Raw genomic sequence first — 16,511 nt, forward strand, 5'->3', positions numbered from 1 at the left:
ATTCTCCAAAGAAGATATACAAATTGCCAACAAACATATGAAAGGATGTTCAACATCACTAAGTATTAGAGGAATGCAAATCAATGCATTACAATTAGGTATCACCTCACACCAGTCAGAATGGCCATCATCAAAAAATCTACAAACGATAAATGCTGGAGAGGGTGGGGAGAAAAGGGAACCCTCATACACTGTTGGTTTGAATGTAAATTGATACAGCCACTATGGAGAACAGTATGGAGGTTCCTTAAAAAACTAAAAATAGAACTACCATACGACCCATCAATCCCACTACTGGGCATATACCCTGAGAGAACCATAATTCAAAAAGAGTCAAGTACCACAATGTTCATTGCAGCACTATTTACAATAGCCAGGACATGGATGCAATCTAAGTGTCCATCAACAGATGAATGGATAAAGAAGATGTGGCACATATATACAATGGAATATTACTCAGCCATAAAAAGAAACAAAATTGAGTTATTTGTAGTGAGGTGGGGGTACCGAGAGTCTGTCATATAGAGTGAAGTAAGTCAGAAAGAGAAAAACAAATACCGTATGCTAACACATATCTATGGAATCTAAAAAAAAGGTTCTGAAGAACCTAGGGGCAGGACAGGAAGAAAGACACAGACACAGTGAATGGACTTGAGGACACGTGGAGGGGGAAGGGTAAACTGAGACAAAGTAAGAGAGTGGCATGGACATATATACACTACCAAATGTAAAATAGATAGCTAGTGGGAAGCAGCTGTATGGCACAGGGGAACTCTGTTTTCACCTAGACGGGTGGGATAGGGAGGGTGGGAGGGTGATGCAAGAGGGAGGGGATATGGGGATATATGTACACGTATAGCTGATTCACTTTGTTATACAGCAGAAACTAAGACAACATTGTAAAGCAATTATACTCCAATAAAGATGTTAAAAAAAAAAAAAGATTATAGCAATTCTCATTCCTACCAATAACAAGCCTTCTCCCCACAACCTCACCAGCACTGTAGTTACCAATATCCTTTCCTGAGTAAATGTTCTTGTATTTTATTTTTTCATTAGAGCGTTTGATGTTCCATTACAGAAGTCACATTGTATGTCACACAGTGAAAACAGAAACTTTCCCCATCAGAGTTCTCTATAGAGAGAGACAAATGTTCTCTCTTATCTTTCCCCTACACATCTTCTAAACACAGGGCCTCTATTGCCCCAAGCAGTCAACTCTGGCTCCAAGCTAATTTTGCTCAGTTGCCTAAAGAAATCCTCAGTTCAAATAACCACCTATTAGAATGTAGTCACAGAAAATGACCCTCTAGAGGTTTCATGCCTTTTGGGGGTCTCACTCCACACACTTAGTAATTGCTCAAAATACTTAACCCCACAACCAGTTAGTATATTATACATATACTAATTAATACCCTGCCTTGATTCAAAAGATTTAATAGAATTTTTTAGAATACTGTCGATATTGATATGAATCCTGATAAAATGTTTAGAAATATTTCTGTTGGTCTTCATAAAAAATAAAATTATCCTTAAAAATTGAAACTCCTTTTATGGCTTTCTACTTGTCATACTCAGCAATATAAATATGCTTTGGTATATTTCCTGAAAGTGATCTTAGTGATGTACTAGAGTTTTAAATTTTTAACTAAGATTTCCAAATTTCTTAAATGATTCTAATCTGAAAAAGGTTAATTAAACATTTGCTTTTGGTGTTTAAATCAAATATAAAATAGATGTGTAAGTAGACATATTTGATGTAAATAATGTCAACTGAAAATTCTTTAAATTTTAGGGAAGTAGCATACTAAAAAGTGTGGATTTATGAGATGCCTTGAAATTAAATGAGATATTTTAAAATATAAGTGAGCTTATTAGGGTTTTTTATGTATATGACTACAATTTCAAAGTAATTTTGCAAAGTAGCAAAGAAATCTATAACTATTTTCTAAATAAGTTCTAGAAAATCTAATGAAAACATAATTGAAATGTAAAAGTTGCATATAAATTTGGACTTTATATTTCAAAACTTACAAATATGTTGTAGAAAAGAAAAGTGCTGTTCATTTCAACTTATAACTGCCTACAAGGGCATAAAATCTATGAAAGAACTGAATACAAATGTTTCAGCATCGGTTTGACTAATTGTTAGCAGGCTAGTAATTTATAGAATATCCTCTGGTCATTTCATCAGTAATAGGATATACCAGAATTATTAAAGGAACTAGACTTTATAAAGGTATAATGTGGAATCAGACAGGAACAAAGGATTTCATATTTAGTTTTTCTATAAGAATGTAGAGCCCAAGAATAGTAAATAACCAAAGACACCATTCCCTTTATTGTGAAGTCCATACAATGATGATCTTTCCAAATAGTTTGATTTATCATGAAATATATAGATACAATACTTAAGGAGAAATCTGTTTTCTCCTCTCAGCCATTGATTTCCCCTGTGTTTTAAGGCAAAGACTTGAGTATCCAGTTTCCTCATATGTCATATGAAAAGGGTAAATTTGATGCTTTAATGAATAACTTGTGAGAATTAATTAGAGCATACAGCAATGCTTTATAGAATCAAGTGGTACATAACGTAGAGCAGAATTTATTAAGCTTTTAAAACTGCACTGCTTCCTTAAAAATGAATAATGATTTTATTCACAAACTAGATAGGGAAGAAGACAATAATAGCACCCAAAATAACAATGAGCAAGCTTAGTTCCATTGCAGACCACATTACGAAGGTATGCGGTTAAGCTTAAAAAAAAAAAAAAAAAAGTTTATGACCTGCTCTCAGCTCTCAGCCCCTCTGTGAATCAGCTTTATCCTCATGTTGGCTCCCATCCAGGGAGCAGTTTGAAGCCTGACAATGATCAGACCACAGCCTACACAGAAAGAGCAAGCATCTCTCATAGAGATGGATGAGGAAAGGAAGCTCCTTTCCCAGAATTCCCAGTAAACATTTTCTTGCAACTGTTTGACCTGAATTGGGTCTCTTCACCTGTCACTGTGGCTAGGAAATGGGACTCTCCCAATGGCTTACGCTGGCCAGCCCTCACCCCTGGAATTGGCTGTACAGGCAATTCTATCCAAACTGAAAGGCTAAGACTGGGGTAGCACTGATCAGTTTGTGACAAGAATATGATTTCTGAGCTCAATACAGAATTAAATAAATATTGTCTATGGCCACTTAAAAAACATATGTATATTTACTTCTATTCTTCACTCTGTCCTTTGAATGTCTTTTTTCTCTAAAATTAACACCCTATTTGGTTAATTCTCATCTTTCCTATTTCTGAACCTTATTTTACTTTGGATGAGCTTTCATGACAGGCAGAATTCTCTCTAAGAGGAAAATATGGTGCTCCCCTCAAATTCATATGTTGGTTTTAAAGTGATTTTATTAAGAGGTGAGACCTATAGGAGGTGATTAGGTCATGAGGGTGAAGCCCACTTGAATGGCATTAATGTTCTTATTAAAGAGGCTCTGGAGAGATCTCTAGCCCCATTTACCATTGAGGACACAGGGTGAAGGCATGGGCTATGAACCAGGAAGAAGTTCATGACCAGAAAATGATCATGCTGGTACCTTGATACTGAACTTCCCAGCCTCCAGAACTGGAAGAAATAAATTTTTGTTGTTTATAAGCCACCCGGACTGTGGTTTTTTGTCATAGCAGCCCGAAAGGGCTAAGGTAGATGGTATTAATAAACTTTCCAAATCAAGAAATTCACCAAGGATCCTCAGTTACACTTTGGGCACACACAAAAAAATTGTCTTGTTGAAAACAAAAATTATTTAAATTTTTGTTTTGCAAGACATAACATCATATGACTGATTATATGCCTGTGTGCCCACCTAAAGACACAAATTAGGCCCCTGTCATTGAAAAGAAATGCACTAACCTTGTTTTTCTAGTTTCTTTTAACTTTGTTTCTGTGAGAGTTTGTGTTTGGAGGAATAGTAAATTTAAAGCATCTCAACAGTTATTGAAACCTCTTTTTTGATTTTTCCAAACCTGGTACTGCTTCCTGAACTTTTGACTGCCATCTGCCACCAGGGCCCCAACAGCTGCGTCTTGCATTGTTACACAGCAGTAAAGACAAAGGTTTATGCAGCACACAATTGGCTACCATAGTGTATGCATGCGGCCCAGTTATACAGTCCATTAAAGAACTCAAACACTTACACCCATATAAGACTTAATGTCTATCATGTTCATGCCACCTCTTCCCTAGCAAAGCCCTGCTGTGATTCACTGCACCCGCCCCTCCACCCCGGAAGCCTGGCCTTTATTTACTGCTTCGCATCTGCAGCTTCATTCCTCCAGCAGCCTTCCTCATCAGGATGTCATTGTTCTGCTGGAGGAGTGTGCTGGAATGGAGACACCTTTGTGACCTTTCACTTGCTTAGAGCCAGTTAGGGAAGCTTGGGGTAGGAGCTGCTCCCAAGTCCCCAAGACTCTTCCACAAGGATTGTAAATTCCACTCCTATTTCTCAGGGGTTTGTTCATATCAACAACAATAACAAAAATGCTGGTCATAAATAGCACTGAACAAGCAGCAATGCAAGACCCAGGGTGGAACCATCTAGTAACTTATTCGTTCTCATTTAATCATCTACCCACTTGACATATGCAGGAAAATTTAATCATTTCCAGCTTGCGGCTGCTAGACAGCAGCAATGCAGACAGCGGGCAAGTCTTGAAAGCTGTGAAGCCAGTATAAATTTAACAGGTCAAAACAAATATCTTAGCACCTGTTGATCTTTAAAGGCTCTGAGCAAGCCATCCATTTTCTTCCCAAGGGACTTGAAGACAGCCGTTCCTGGATTATTTGGATTTTTCATGGTCTTTTAGCCACTATTCAACAAGTATAATAAAACACCATATCCATTTATTCTAACAGTAATAAAAATCACGGATCAGTGCCTTGTGAGACTAGAATTCCAAACAGAAATGTTTTGTATAAATTCAATACTCATAAAGCTGATTTCTACATATTGATTTTATATGAACTTCAAAGGGCATAAAAAATTACAAAGTAGAATTTTAAAGAAGATACCTACAAGGTGGTATGAACCAATTCCAAAAGATTTCAAAGACGCTTGATGTTTTTGTTTGGCTTTGTTTTGTTTTCCTGCATTCTGGGAAAACAAAGCAGGAACATTTTTACCCCATTCCAGGACCTCCCATGTGACATTTGAGTGGAACTGGACTTAAAGGACCAGGGAAAGGAAGAGTGTCTTACTAGTCACAGTAATAGGTTTCTTTCCTTTTGGGCCAGGTTTTTTCTTATCCTCATAACAGCAGCAGCACTAATGATGTCAACAATAGCTAAGGCGTATTGGGCACTGAGGTTCCTGCTGGGCGTCCTGCCAGCATATATATCACCTTTACGGATACCTTCTGTCTTAAATCTCATCACAACCTTGTGATGAAGTTATTTCCATTATCCTCATTTTATAGAGGAGGTAATTTAGGCAAAGAGAGGTTAAATAACTTCCTCAAGTTCACAGGGCTGGTAAATGGCAGGGCTGGGATTTGGATCTAAGTCCTTCCAGCCAGCCCCACTCCTGGGTCCAGAGTGCATTTTCTTCCACTGGCAATATCCACCTTGTACTAATATTTTTGTGTCTTTTCCTGATGATGAAGTTAGCACCAGGATTATCTCCTGATATAGAGAGACTTTCTTTGGGAAGCAACAGTTTTTATTGGCAGATCTCATTATTTTCAGCTTTCCCAATGTGTCTGCTTAAAACACTCTCCAGAATATCAGAAAAAAAGCCTATATTTAAGGACTTTCTGTCGGATTAGGTATATTAAAATTAAAATGGCAAGAGTGTTTGAAAACATTCCTTTGGCATTCTTCTTGTTTTCATCTTAGGACCATCTAAAATCATTTCTAAATAAGAATAAATGAGGAAATAATTGATGATGAGCTTGTCTTTCTCCTCATAATTAGACGACAGGTTTAGTTGCTTAATACTGTGCCTGGTTCTTGATTGTAAAATGTTGTTCTCCGAGAGGAATGAAGAAGGGACACTGCTCATTTAAAGCTTCCAGTACCTTTTCCTGTTCCTGGAGATGGATTCAGAATCTTTCTTTCAACATGGCAGAGAGAGTGTAGTGGTCAAAGGCAGTGCCTGCTTAAAAGTAACCTATAATATGTTCTTAGGTTAAGTCCTTTCCTTTCCTTTAGAACAGACAACTTTGAATGCGGCATTTTAGGCATGTAGACATGTATTTTGCCCAGAGATAGAAAGTACGGGTATCCTTGGTAGAATTGGACTTTTCTGAGCCTTTTTTTTCCAACATAAATTTAGACTAATGTCCCAAACATTGCAGTCTTTAAGACTGAATGATTCAGGTTGTGGAGATTGCACTGCAAAACACAGGACACCTTACTCTACAGATGGAGTTGAGTATGCTTCTGGATGATATGCAAGTTTGTGTTCTAATGCATTCCAGGAAAACAGGAGTCCAAACTCCAAGGTGCAGTGTGGGACATGATCAAAGGGTCTCCTATAGGAGGAAGAGAAGTCAGACCTTTCTCCTAAGCCAGAGTTTAGGAGAAAGATGGCTAATAGACGACTCTTGTGGAGGTCATGGCAAATAGACCTTAGGAGGAAGTGAATTTCATGTTTTCTCGTTGCAATTGCCTTATGTTATCCTCAAGTCTTGTAATTAAGAAATGTTAAATTTGCTTCAGATTAATTTTTTTAAAAACGTGTTTCCAAGCTTAGGTAAAGTAGAAAGAATTCCAGAAAAGTTACAAGTCAGAACTGCCTAGGGCAGTTTTCTGGGACAAGAGATGGCAAGCAACAAGTTGAAAGGGAACAGATCATTCTTGGGAATTGTCCAAATACACTTTTCCTGTATGTTACAGGTATACTATCTTCTAAGTGGCATATTTCAGATGATTCAGGGGAAAACTGGGCAGAGCTTGAAGCTGTGCTTTCCAAATGAGTTGCCCCATTCTGTAAAGGAAATCTATTGTCATCTACTCTAGATTATCTTGCTTGTGACAACAAAGCCTAAAGCTGGCTGGAGAAGAGGCCGTGAAAGGGGAAGTGAGAGTATGGTATCCTCTTTTCCAGATCTGGGAGGCTCTCCTTCTACTGGTCTTAAAGGGAATTCATCAATGAGTATTAGGAACACCTTGTATTTTTATAAATTACTAAACTATAAATTTAAAAAAACTAGTATTTGCTTTTGGACTTACTACGTATAGCTACTGTACTAAGTGCTTTACACAAATTATTTAAACTCCAGAGCAACCTCATGAGGTAGACACCATCATTATCCCCATTTTACAAATGGGGGAACTGAGGCTCAGAGATGTTAACTAATGTGCCCAAGGTCACACAGCCAAGAAGTAATGGAGTCAGTTTGACTCCAGAGTGTGATCTCATTCTCACTATACTACACTGCCTCTTGCTTCACAGAGCATTTCCCAACCTAGAAAATGTGTTTGATCCTCTTTCAAGGCCTGTAAAGTAAATAAGAAATATGTGGTCATTCTCCATTTTTCATAAAAGGACACTGATGTTCAGAAAACTTATATTACTTATCCTGACTTGCCTATTGAATTGTTGGCAGAGGAGGGACCAGAACCCTATTCTCTTGACTCCTGGTTCTATGTTTTTGCCATTCCTTCACAACTAAAGGCAGCAACATTAATTAGATACTTATGTAACTGTAATCATTCTGCTGGTTCATATAAAGGAGAAGTAAAGAAAACATGGTCTTGGGGCTTCCCTGGTGGCGCAGTGGTTGAGAATCTGCCTGCTAATGCAGGGGACACGGGTTCAAGCCCTGGTCTGGGAAGATCCCACATGCCACAGAGCAACTAGGCCCGTGAGCCACAACTACTGAGCCTGCGCGTCTGGAGCCTGTGCTTCGCAACGAAAGGCCACGATAGTGAGGCCCGCGCACCGCGATGAAGAGTGGCCCCCATTTGCCGCAGCTAGAGGAAGCCCTTGCACAGAAACGAAGACCCAACACAGCCAAAAATAAATAAATAAATAAATAAATAAATAAATAAAAAGGTGGGTTTAAAAAAAAATAAAAAAAAAGAAAACATGGTCTTGACACACAAGAAACTTAAAATCTCACCACAGATATGAAATTATCTCTTTTTCCCACAAATTTTTTTTAACATCTTTATTGGAGTATAAGTGCTTTACAATGTTGTGTTAGTTTCTGCTGTATAACAAAGTGAATCAGCTATATGCATACATATATCCCCATATCCCCTTCCTCTTGTGCCTCCCTATGAACAGTCTAATCATGCCAGACACTGTTCTAGGTGCTGGGAATAATTGATGATAAGATGCAGCTGCTTCCCTTTCAGAACTCATAGTGCAGGGAAGGAGGTGAGCATAAGAATAATTTCAATACCATGCAATAGAGACTGTAGAGAGACAGAAGTTCTTTACTCTCCCTCGCTAGTGTAGGGTACCTGGGAAATCTTCACAGGAGAGGTAATACAAGAAGCACATTTAGATTGATTACTAGGAATTTTCCAATTGAGAAAGGTGGGGAGTACATCCTATGATGAGAATTGCATCTGCGAAGGCCCAGAGGAAGACAAGAACAAGCACAGACTATTTGGAGAGTAAATCAATACTAGTCAAATATGACCTGCTTAGGACCAAATGGAAAGAGGTGGGGCTGGGAAAGGTGGACACAGGCCAGGCTCTGAAGAGCCTTCATTAACCTGTTACAAAGGTCAATGAAGAATAGCTGGTTGTCAAGAGAAAACGATGCAAATTCAAGAAAGGATGAGGTGTGTGGGGTTTGTAGGAAAGACTCCTTTCTAATATCCCCAGTATATTCCCAAAATACAAAGTTGCTAATTTTTAAAAATTGTCACCAGGCAAATCATTGCACTCTGACCAGAAACAACTGGCCAATGGGTCTGAGTCATCAGGATTGTCATAATCCACATCTATGAATGTTTTTCAGGATTATATTGTGATATCTACATTTGAACTAATTTGCTACTTCACCATCTGTTTAAAAATGATCCTCACAGGGGGCTGACTGCCAGATGCCACACATTTTCTCATGCACAATGCAAGTTGTTTTGTTTTTTTAAAAAAAGCTCTTAAGAGTGTGTATGTCTGTGTGTTTGTATAAGGAAGTGAAAATAATTATTCAAAAAAACAAGGTGGATTACTTTTATTAATATGTGTGGAATGATATGGCAGTGCAATGGTGGTAGGGGCATACGCAGGAGAAGGAGGTATGCAAGAATGTTTGCAATTAAGAAAGGACAGGTAAATTAGCATTCTGTATTCTGATTGCTACAAATGCCTTACCTACCCTCATTTTCTGCCTCAGAAAAGCAATTAGAAGCCTGGATATTAGTAGGCATTGTATTTTATTTGGCTCTTTTGTATGATGTGAAGAAATCAAGAGGTTTGTGTATGTGCATGCATATGCAAACATGCATGCAAGCATATTTATATGTGTGTGTGTGTGTGTGTGTGTGTGTGTGTGTGCAGTTAAAAGTGCTGGCCTGACATGAGAAGATGCTCAAAATTGCTAATTATTAGAGAAAAGCAAATCAAAACTACAATGAGGTACCACCTCACACCAGTCAGAATGGCCATCATTAAAAAGTCTACAAACATTGTAAATCAACTATACCTCAATAAAATTTTTTTAAAAAGTCTACGAATAGCAAATGCTGGAGAGGATGTGAAGAAAAGGGAACCCTCCTATACTGTTGGTGGGAATGTAAGTTGGTGCAGCCACTATGGAAAACAGTATGGAGGTTCCTCAGAAAACTAAAAATAGAATTACTGTACGATCCAGCAATCCCACTCCTGGGCATATATCTGGACAAAACTATAATTCAAAAAGATATATGCACCCCTATGTTCATAGCAGCACAATAGCCAAGACATAGAAAAAATCTAAATGTCTATCGACAGAAGAATAGATAAAGAAGATGTGGTACATGTATACAAAGGAATACCACTCAACCATAAAAAAGAACAAAATAATGCCATTTGCAGCAACACTGATGCAACTACAGATTATCATACTAAGTGAAGTAAATCAGACAAAGACTAATATCATATGATATCACTTATATGTGGAATCTAAAAAAAGGGTACAAATGAACCTATTTACAAAACAGAAATTGAGTCACAGATGTAGAAAACAAACTTACGGTTACCAAGGGGAAAAGGTGGGGAGGGATAAATTGGGAGATTGGGATTGACATACACACACTACTACATATAAAATAGGTAACTAATAAGAACCTACTGTATAGCACAGGGAACTCTATTCAATACTATTTTGTAATGACTTATATGGGAACAGAATCTAAAAAAGAGTGGATATATGTATATGTATAACTGACTCACTTTGCTGTAGTGCAGAAACTAACAAAACATTGTAAATCAACTATACTCCAATTAAAAAATTAATTAAAAATGTGTGGAATCTAAAATATGACACAAACGAACCTATCTATGGAACAGAAACAGACTCATGGACATAGAGAACAGAGTGGTGGTTGCCAAGGGGGAGGGGGTTCGGGGAGGGATGGAGTGGGAGGTTGGGGTGAGCAGGTGTAAGCTTTTATATAGAGAATGGATAAACAACAAGGTCCTACTGTCTAGCACAGGGAACTATATTCAATGTCCTGGGATAAGTCATAATGGAAAAGAATATTTTAAAAAGAATGTATATGTATGTATAACTGAATCACTTTGCTGTACAGCAGTAATTAACATAACATTGTAAATCAACTACACTTCAATTAAATAAATAAATAAATCCTCATTACAATTAAAATAAAAAAAAAAAGCATTGGCCTGAAAATTCCACTGGTCAACAGATTTTTGTAGAATTTTTCTGCCCACCACACCAGCTAAAGACTAATTAGAATGTTGAATATAACAAAATGCTCCACTTTCACAGAAGAGGAAAGTGTATAGCAACCTAACACTTATTACAGTAGTTCTTCCTTATCTGAGGTTTTGATTTCCATGGTTTCAGTTACTTGAGGTCAACAGTGGTCTGAAAGTATTAAATGGAAAATTCCAGAAATAAACAATTCCTGAGAGGAGACTTGGGGGCCATTTTGTGAAAAGGTGAAGACTGAGCAGTTGTGGCCGCGTTGCCGACCTCGAGCAGCAGTCGGCTTCTCCATGTAGAACCCTGGAGTAGGAGATTCAGAACCGAATCTCTTCTCCTTCCCTGCTCCTGTGAGATTTTTTTGATCTTCAGCTACATTTTCAGCTTTGTGAGGCACCTTACCATCAAAGACAATGGCCAGCAATGTTACCAACAAGACAGATCCTCACTCCATGAACTCTCGTGTATTCATTGGGAATCTCAATACTCTTGTGGTCAAGAAATCTGATGTGGAGGCAATCTTCTCGAAATATGGCAAAATTGTGGGTTGCTCTGTTCATAAAGGCTTTGCCTTCATTCAATATCTTAATGAGAGAAATGCCCGGGCTGCTGTGGCAGGAGAGGATGGCAGAATGATTGCTGCCAGGTTTTAGATATTAATCTGGCAGCAGAGCCAAAATGAACCGAGAAAAAGCAGGTGTGAAACGATCTGCAGCGGAGATGTACGGGTCAGTACCGGAACACCCTTCTCTGTCCCCTCTACTCAGCTCCCCTTTTGACTTGGACTATGACTTTCAACGGGATTATTATGACAGGATGTACAGTTACCCAGCACGTGTTCCTCCTCCTCCTCCTACTGCTTGGGCTGTAGTGCCCTCAAAATGCCAGCGTGTATCAAGAAACACCTCATGAAGGGGCAAAAGTGGCTTCAATTCTAAGAGGGGACAGCAGGGATCTTCTTCTAAGTCTGGAAAGTTAAAAGGAGATGACCTTCAGACCATTAAGAAGGAGTTGACCCAGATAAAACAAAAAGTGGATTCTGTACTGGAAAGCCTGGAAAAAATCAAAAGGAACATAGCAAACAAGGAGTAGAGATGAAGAATGATAAGTCAGTAGAGGAGGAGAGCAGCAGCTCCCTGAAGAAAGATGAGACTAAGGTGAAGATGGAGTCTGAGGGGGGTGCAGATGACTCTGCTGAGGAGGGGCACCTACTGGATGATGATGATAATGAAGATCCGGGGGATGACCAGCTGGAGTTGACCAAGGATGATGAAAAAGAGGCTGAGGAAGAAGAGGATGACAGAGACAGTGCCAATGTCGAGGATGACTCTTAAGCACATAGTGGGGTTTAGAAATCTTGTCCCATTATTTCTTTACCTAGGTGCTTTTGTAAGATCAAAATTTTCACCAGATCCTCTCCTCTAGTATCTTCAGCACATGCTCACTGTTCTCCCTATCCTTGTCCTTCCCATGTTCATTAATTCATATTGCCCTGAGCCTAGTCCCATTTTCACTTCCTTTGACGCTCCTAGTAGTTATGCTGAGTCTTACCCTGTAATTTTTGCTTTTAATTTGGATACCTCTTTATGACTTAACAATAAAAAGATGTATGGTTTTTATCAACTGTCTCCAAAATAATCTCTTGTTATGCAGGGAGTACAGTTCTTTCCATTCATACATGAGTTCAGTAGTTGCTTCCCTAACTACAAAGGCAATCTCATAAGTTGAGTAGCACCTGAGAGCAGCTTTGAATTAGAGGTATGCATGTTATACCCCACATAAGAGTGCTGTGTGTGGCTGTTCAACACAAATGTAACAATGTATTTTTGTGAATGAGAGTTGGCATGTCAGATGCATCCTCTAGAAAAATAATCAGTGTAATAGTCTTAAGATTTGTTTGCTAAAGTTGATACTGTGGGTTTTTTGTGAACAGCCTGATGTTTGGGACGTTTTTTTCTCAAAATAAACCAACTCTTATTAAACCAGGAATTTGGAGAAAAAATAAACACCCTTTTTTTTTATTTTTGTATTTTGTAATTGTTTACTTCAAATTCTTTGTTTCACAGCGGCCTCCACAAAACCCCTAGAATATACTAGATATATTTTTCTTTGAGTCATAATTATTATGCATACCAACATACACTACTCAAATTATGTTTCATTGGCGTGGGTGTTGAATTAAGGAGACAAGTAACTTTGGTGTGAAGTGGAGCTTCTTTTGAAAAAATGGCTTTTAGATCCTAATGAAAAAGTTTGGGAACTGCATTAAGCCTTTTCTTCAATGCTTTGGTCCAACTGACACCTTTTTTGAGTTTTTTTTGCTGTGTGCTGAACTGTTTCATCCTTAAATAGAAAGAGGCTCAAACATGTCAAGATTTTAGGGAAAGTGAAACAACTGGAGAATAAAACCTGTATTTTCTTCCCCCCAAAAAAGCAATTCCTAAGTTTAAGATGTTTTGCCATGCTGAATAGCATAATGAAAGCTCATGCCCTCCTACTCCATCCCACCCTGGATATGAATCATCCCTTTGTCCACTGGATCCCACCCTTTAGTTACTTAGTAGCCATCTAGGTTATCAGATCAACTGTCATGGCATCGCAGTGCTTGTGTTCAGGTTACATTTATTTTACTTAATAATGGCTCCAAAGCACAAGAACAGTGATTCTGGCAATTTGGATATGCCAAAGAGAAGCGGTAAAATGCTTCCTTTAAGTAAAAGGGTAAAAGCTCCCTAATTTATAGGAAAGAAAAAGAAAATCATATGCTGAGGTTGCTAAGATCTACGGTAATTGTGAAGAAGGAAAAAGAAATGCATGCTAGTTTTGCTGTCCTACCTCAAACTGCAAAAGTTACAGTCACAATGCATGATAAGTGTTTAATTAAGATGGAAAAGATATTTTGAGAGAGAGAAACCACATTCACACAACTTTTATTACAGTATATTATCATAATTGTTCTATTTTATTATTGTTGTTAATCTTTCACTATGCCTAATTTATAAATTAAGTTTTATCATAAGTAGGGAAAAACGTAGTATAGATAGGGTCAGTACTAGCCACAGTTTCAGGCATCCACCGGAGAAATGTACCCCCCACAGATAAGGGGGACTACTGTATACGTAATGATTGGTAAGGGGAAAAAATGTCAGTGAAGAAATGTTATTTGGCAGAGTGAAGTACAGGAATTAGACTTGATTATTTCTGGAATGTGAACTAACCTGGGAAAGGAGACCCTATTTCCTGATTTAGGGTTTTCCATGGTCAGTCTCTCACTGTGACCTCATGGACAATAAATGATTTTTGTTTTCTTCAGAAAAGAACAAGTAGGTGGTTGCTTTAGAGGCTGTTGGACTGGTTCAATTTTCAAAACAAGTGATTTATTGTGGATCTTTCAGAATTGCTCTTTTAATAAGTTGTGTTTTGTTTTTAAGGAAAAGCAATGATAACTGGGATTTCTGGTCCTCTGGCCAAGTGGAGGAAAGTTATCAAAGGACAAGCAACACCCGCTTTCTTTATCCCATTTTTGCCTAGAAGAAGAAAAATGTTTCAAATCCTGCTGAAACCTAACAAGGACACAGAGCTGCATTGTTATTTGTTCTCGATGAAGGTCAGTCTGCAACAAGCTTGTGGCACCCAGGAAGCAATGCAATTCTGTTTAGGGATTGTATCTGATAATTACAGTGTCCTTAAATCTATGCCTGAGTTGTAAATCGAGAAGAAAACCTTCCAGCAGCCACCCCATGATCCTTTTTAAAAAGGCAATTTCAAAAAGTTCAAGAACCTTCAAGGTGCAGGCAATTCTTTGATATTTAGGAGGATTGTGGTTAAAAGTCATTAGATTTAATTATGTGGAAATAAAGATTCTTCCTTTGAAAAAACCGAAACTAAGTAAAATCATTCATCGTGCGTACTTTGTCACGAATGTATTTGTGAATATGTATAAAACAGGGTGGCTGTACCAAATGCTTTTCCCCTACAGGCTGCTTTTCACTATTTCTTTTTATATGTATTTAATCATCTTTGGCTGCACTGGGTCTTCGCGTGCGAGCTTTCTCTAGTTGCAGTGAGCGGGGGCTACTCTTCCTTGCGGTGCATGGGCTTCTCATTGCGGTGGCTTCTCTTGTTGCAGAGCACAGGCTCTTCGCGCGCGGGCTTCAGTAGTTGGGGCACTCGGGCTCAGTAGTTGTAGCTCGCGGGCTCTAGAGCACAGGCTCAGTAGTTGTGGCGCACGGGCTTAGTTGCTCCGCGGCATGTGGGATCTTCCCGGACCAGGGCTCGAACCCATGTCCCCTGCATTGGCAGGCGGATTCTTAACCACTGCGCCACCAGGGAAGCCCTGCTTTTTTAGTATCTTTATGAAAGAAAATGAAACCAAGTGATTTTTGGGGATAAGTAAATGCATTTAAAATTTTTTTACCTCAGGGTTTGGAAATTAAATAAGTAAATTTTATTTCAACCTCTAAATTCTTAGCAAGTGTTGAAACATATTAAGGGGAGCTATATTTAAATACCACAGGAAATAACAAAATCAAGTGTATCTTCTCAGTGGACTTTGCTCATTGAGTATTTTCTCCCAGGTACTAAAACTGCTAACATGGTACAGTGTACCAAGGATAATAAATACCTTCATGCATAACACCTCTCCCCCTTCCCTCACTCATGCAAATATTGTTAATCAGTCACAGTACTCATTTATGGTAAGTCTAGACATTACTTCGACACTCTTCTCAACAAAATATGTCAGACTGTCACTACCAAGTCACTGAAGCTAGAACTTGTGATAAAATAAATTTGCTTCTCTGTACCAGACCCTGCATGAACTTGAGTCATTTCCTCTACTGCAAGTGAATGTATATACCGTAAGTTGTAGAGACTAAAGGAAGAACTGAGAGTATTCATTTTGATGGTAAAATAGACCTTCAGATTGAGCAGCAGAATGGCTATTTTTCTGTAGGTGGTGAGCCTGTCTCTGTTCTTCGATTCCATTCCTTCCAGTACAAGCCCCTTATTTCATTAGTCACTTCTGTATCCTTCCTCTGGCCTCTCTTTACTCCACATTCTTTCCCCTTAATTGTTTACAGAAGGACTGGAATTCCAAGTTCTCCATTCCTTAGAAATATGAGTGGCCCCAGAACAAAACTGAGCAAATTAGAAAAATCATAAAAATTCCACAATTCTGTGGTCCATATTTTGTAATAATTTACTGGATGAAATTTAGAATGAAAAGTAGCTCACATTTACTTAGCATTAAAGCTTAGCTAGAGCCATTTTGTATACTTGTTGAAGTTGATAATATTGTAATATGATTTAGGGACTCGTACTTGTGTACAAAGGCAGGGGCAAGTTCCTATAACATTGTTTTCAAGATATTTTCCAATAGATATTTTATTTAACACTTTGAAGATGGAAAAACCTCTTCTAGTCAAACAGCAGGTATCTGAAAAATCGAGTTTCATACATAGGGCATCTCTAGGCTATGGAAAGGAAAGTAGCACTTCACTGGTGTCATTTATGTATTATATTGATTATCTGGTAAATTCGGCAAAATGCCTTCATCTTGAAAATCTTAAGAAAGAAGTTTTGCTTCTTCAAGTCTGTATAAGAAGAGAGTCTCTCCCCAAGAGGTTCAAA

General features: G+C 38.3%; 1 long non-coding RNA gene and 1 pseudogene across 3 annotated transcripts in view; one reads left to right on the plus strand and one right to left on the minus strand.

The window, feature by feature from the left end:
* LOC132350646 (uncharacterized) overlaps window positions 1-16,511 on the minus strand; it is a 383,412-nt gene that overhangs the window by 82,807 nt on the left and 284,094 nt on the right. The window lies entirely within an intron of this gene.
* On the plus strand, window positions 11,211-12,361 carry LOC132350271 (heterogeneous nuclear ribonucleoprotein C-like; annotated as a pseudogene).

The sequence above is a fragment of the Balaenoptera ricei genome, chromosome 16 (genome assembly GCF_028023285.1).
Source record: "Balaenoptera ricei isolate mBalRic1 chromosome 16, mBalRic1.hap2, whole genome shotgun sequence".
NCBI classification, from domain to species: domain Eukaryota; kingdom Metazoa; phylum Chordata; class Mammalia; order Artiodactyla; family Balaenopteridae; genus Balaenoptera; species Balaenoptera ricei.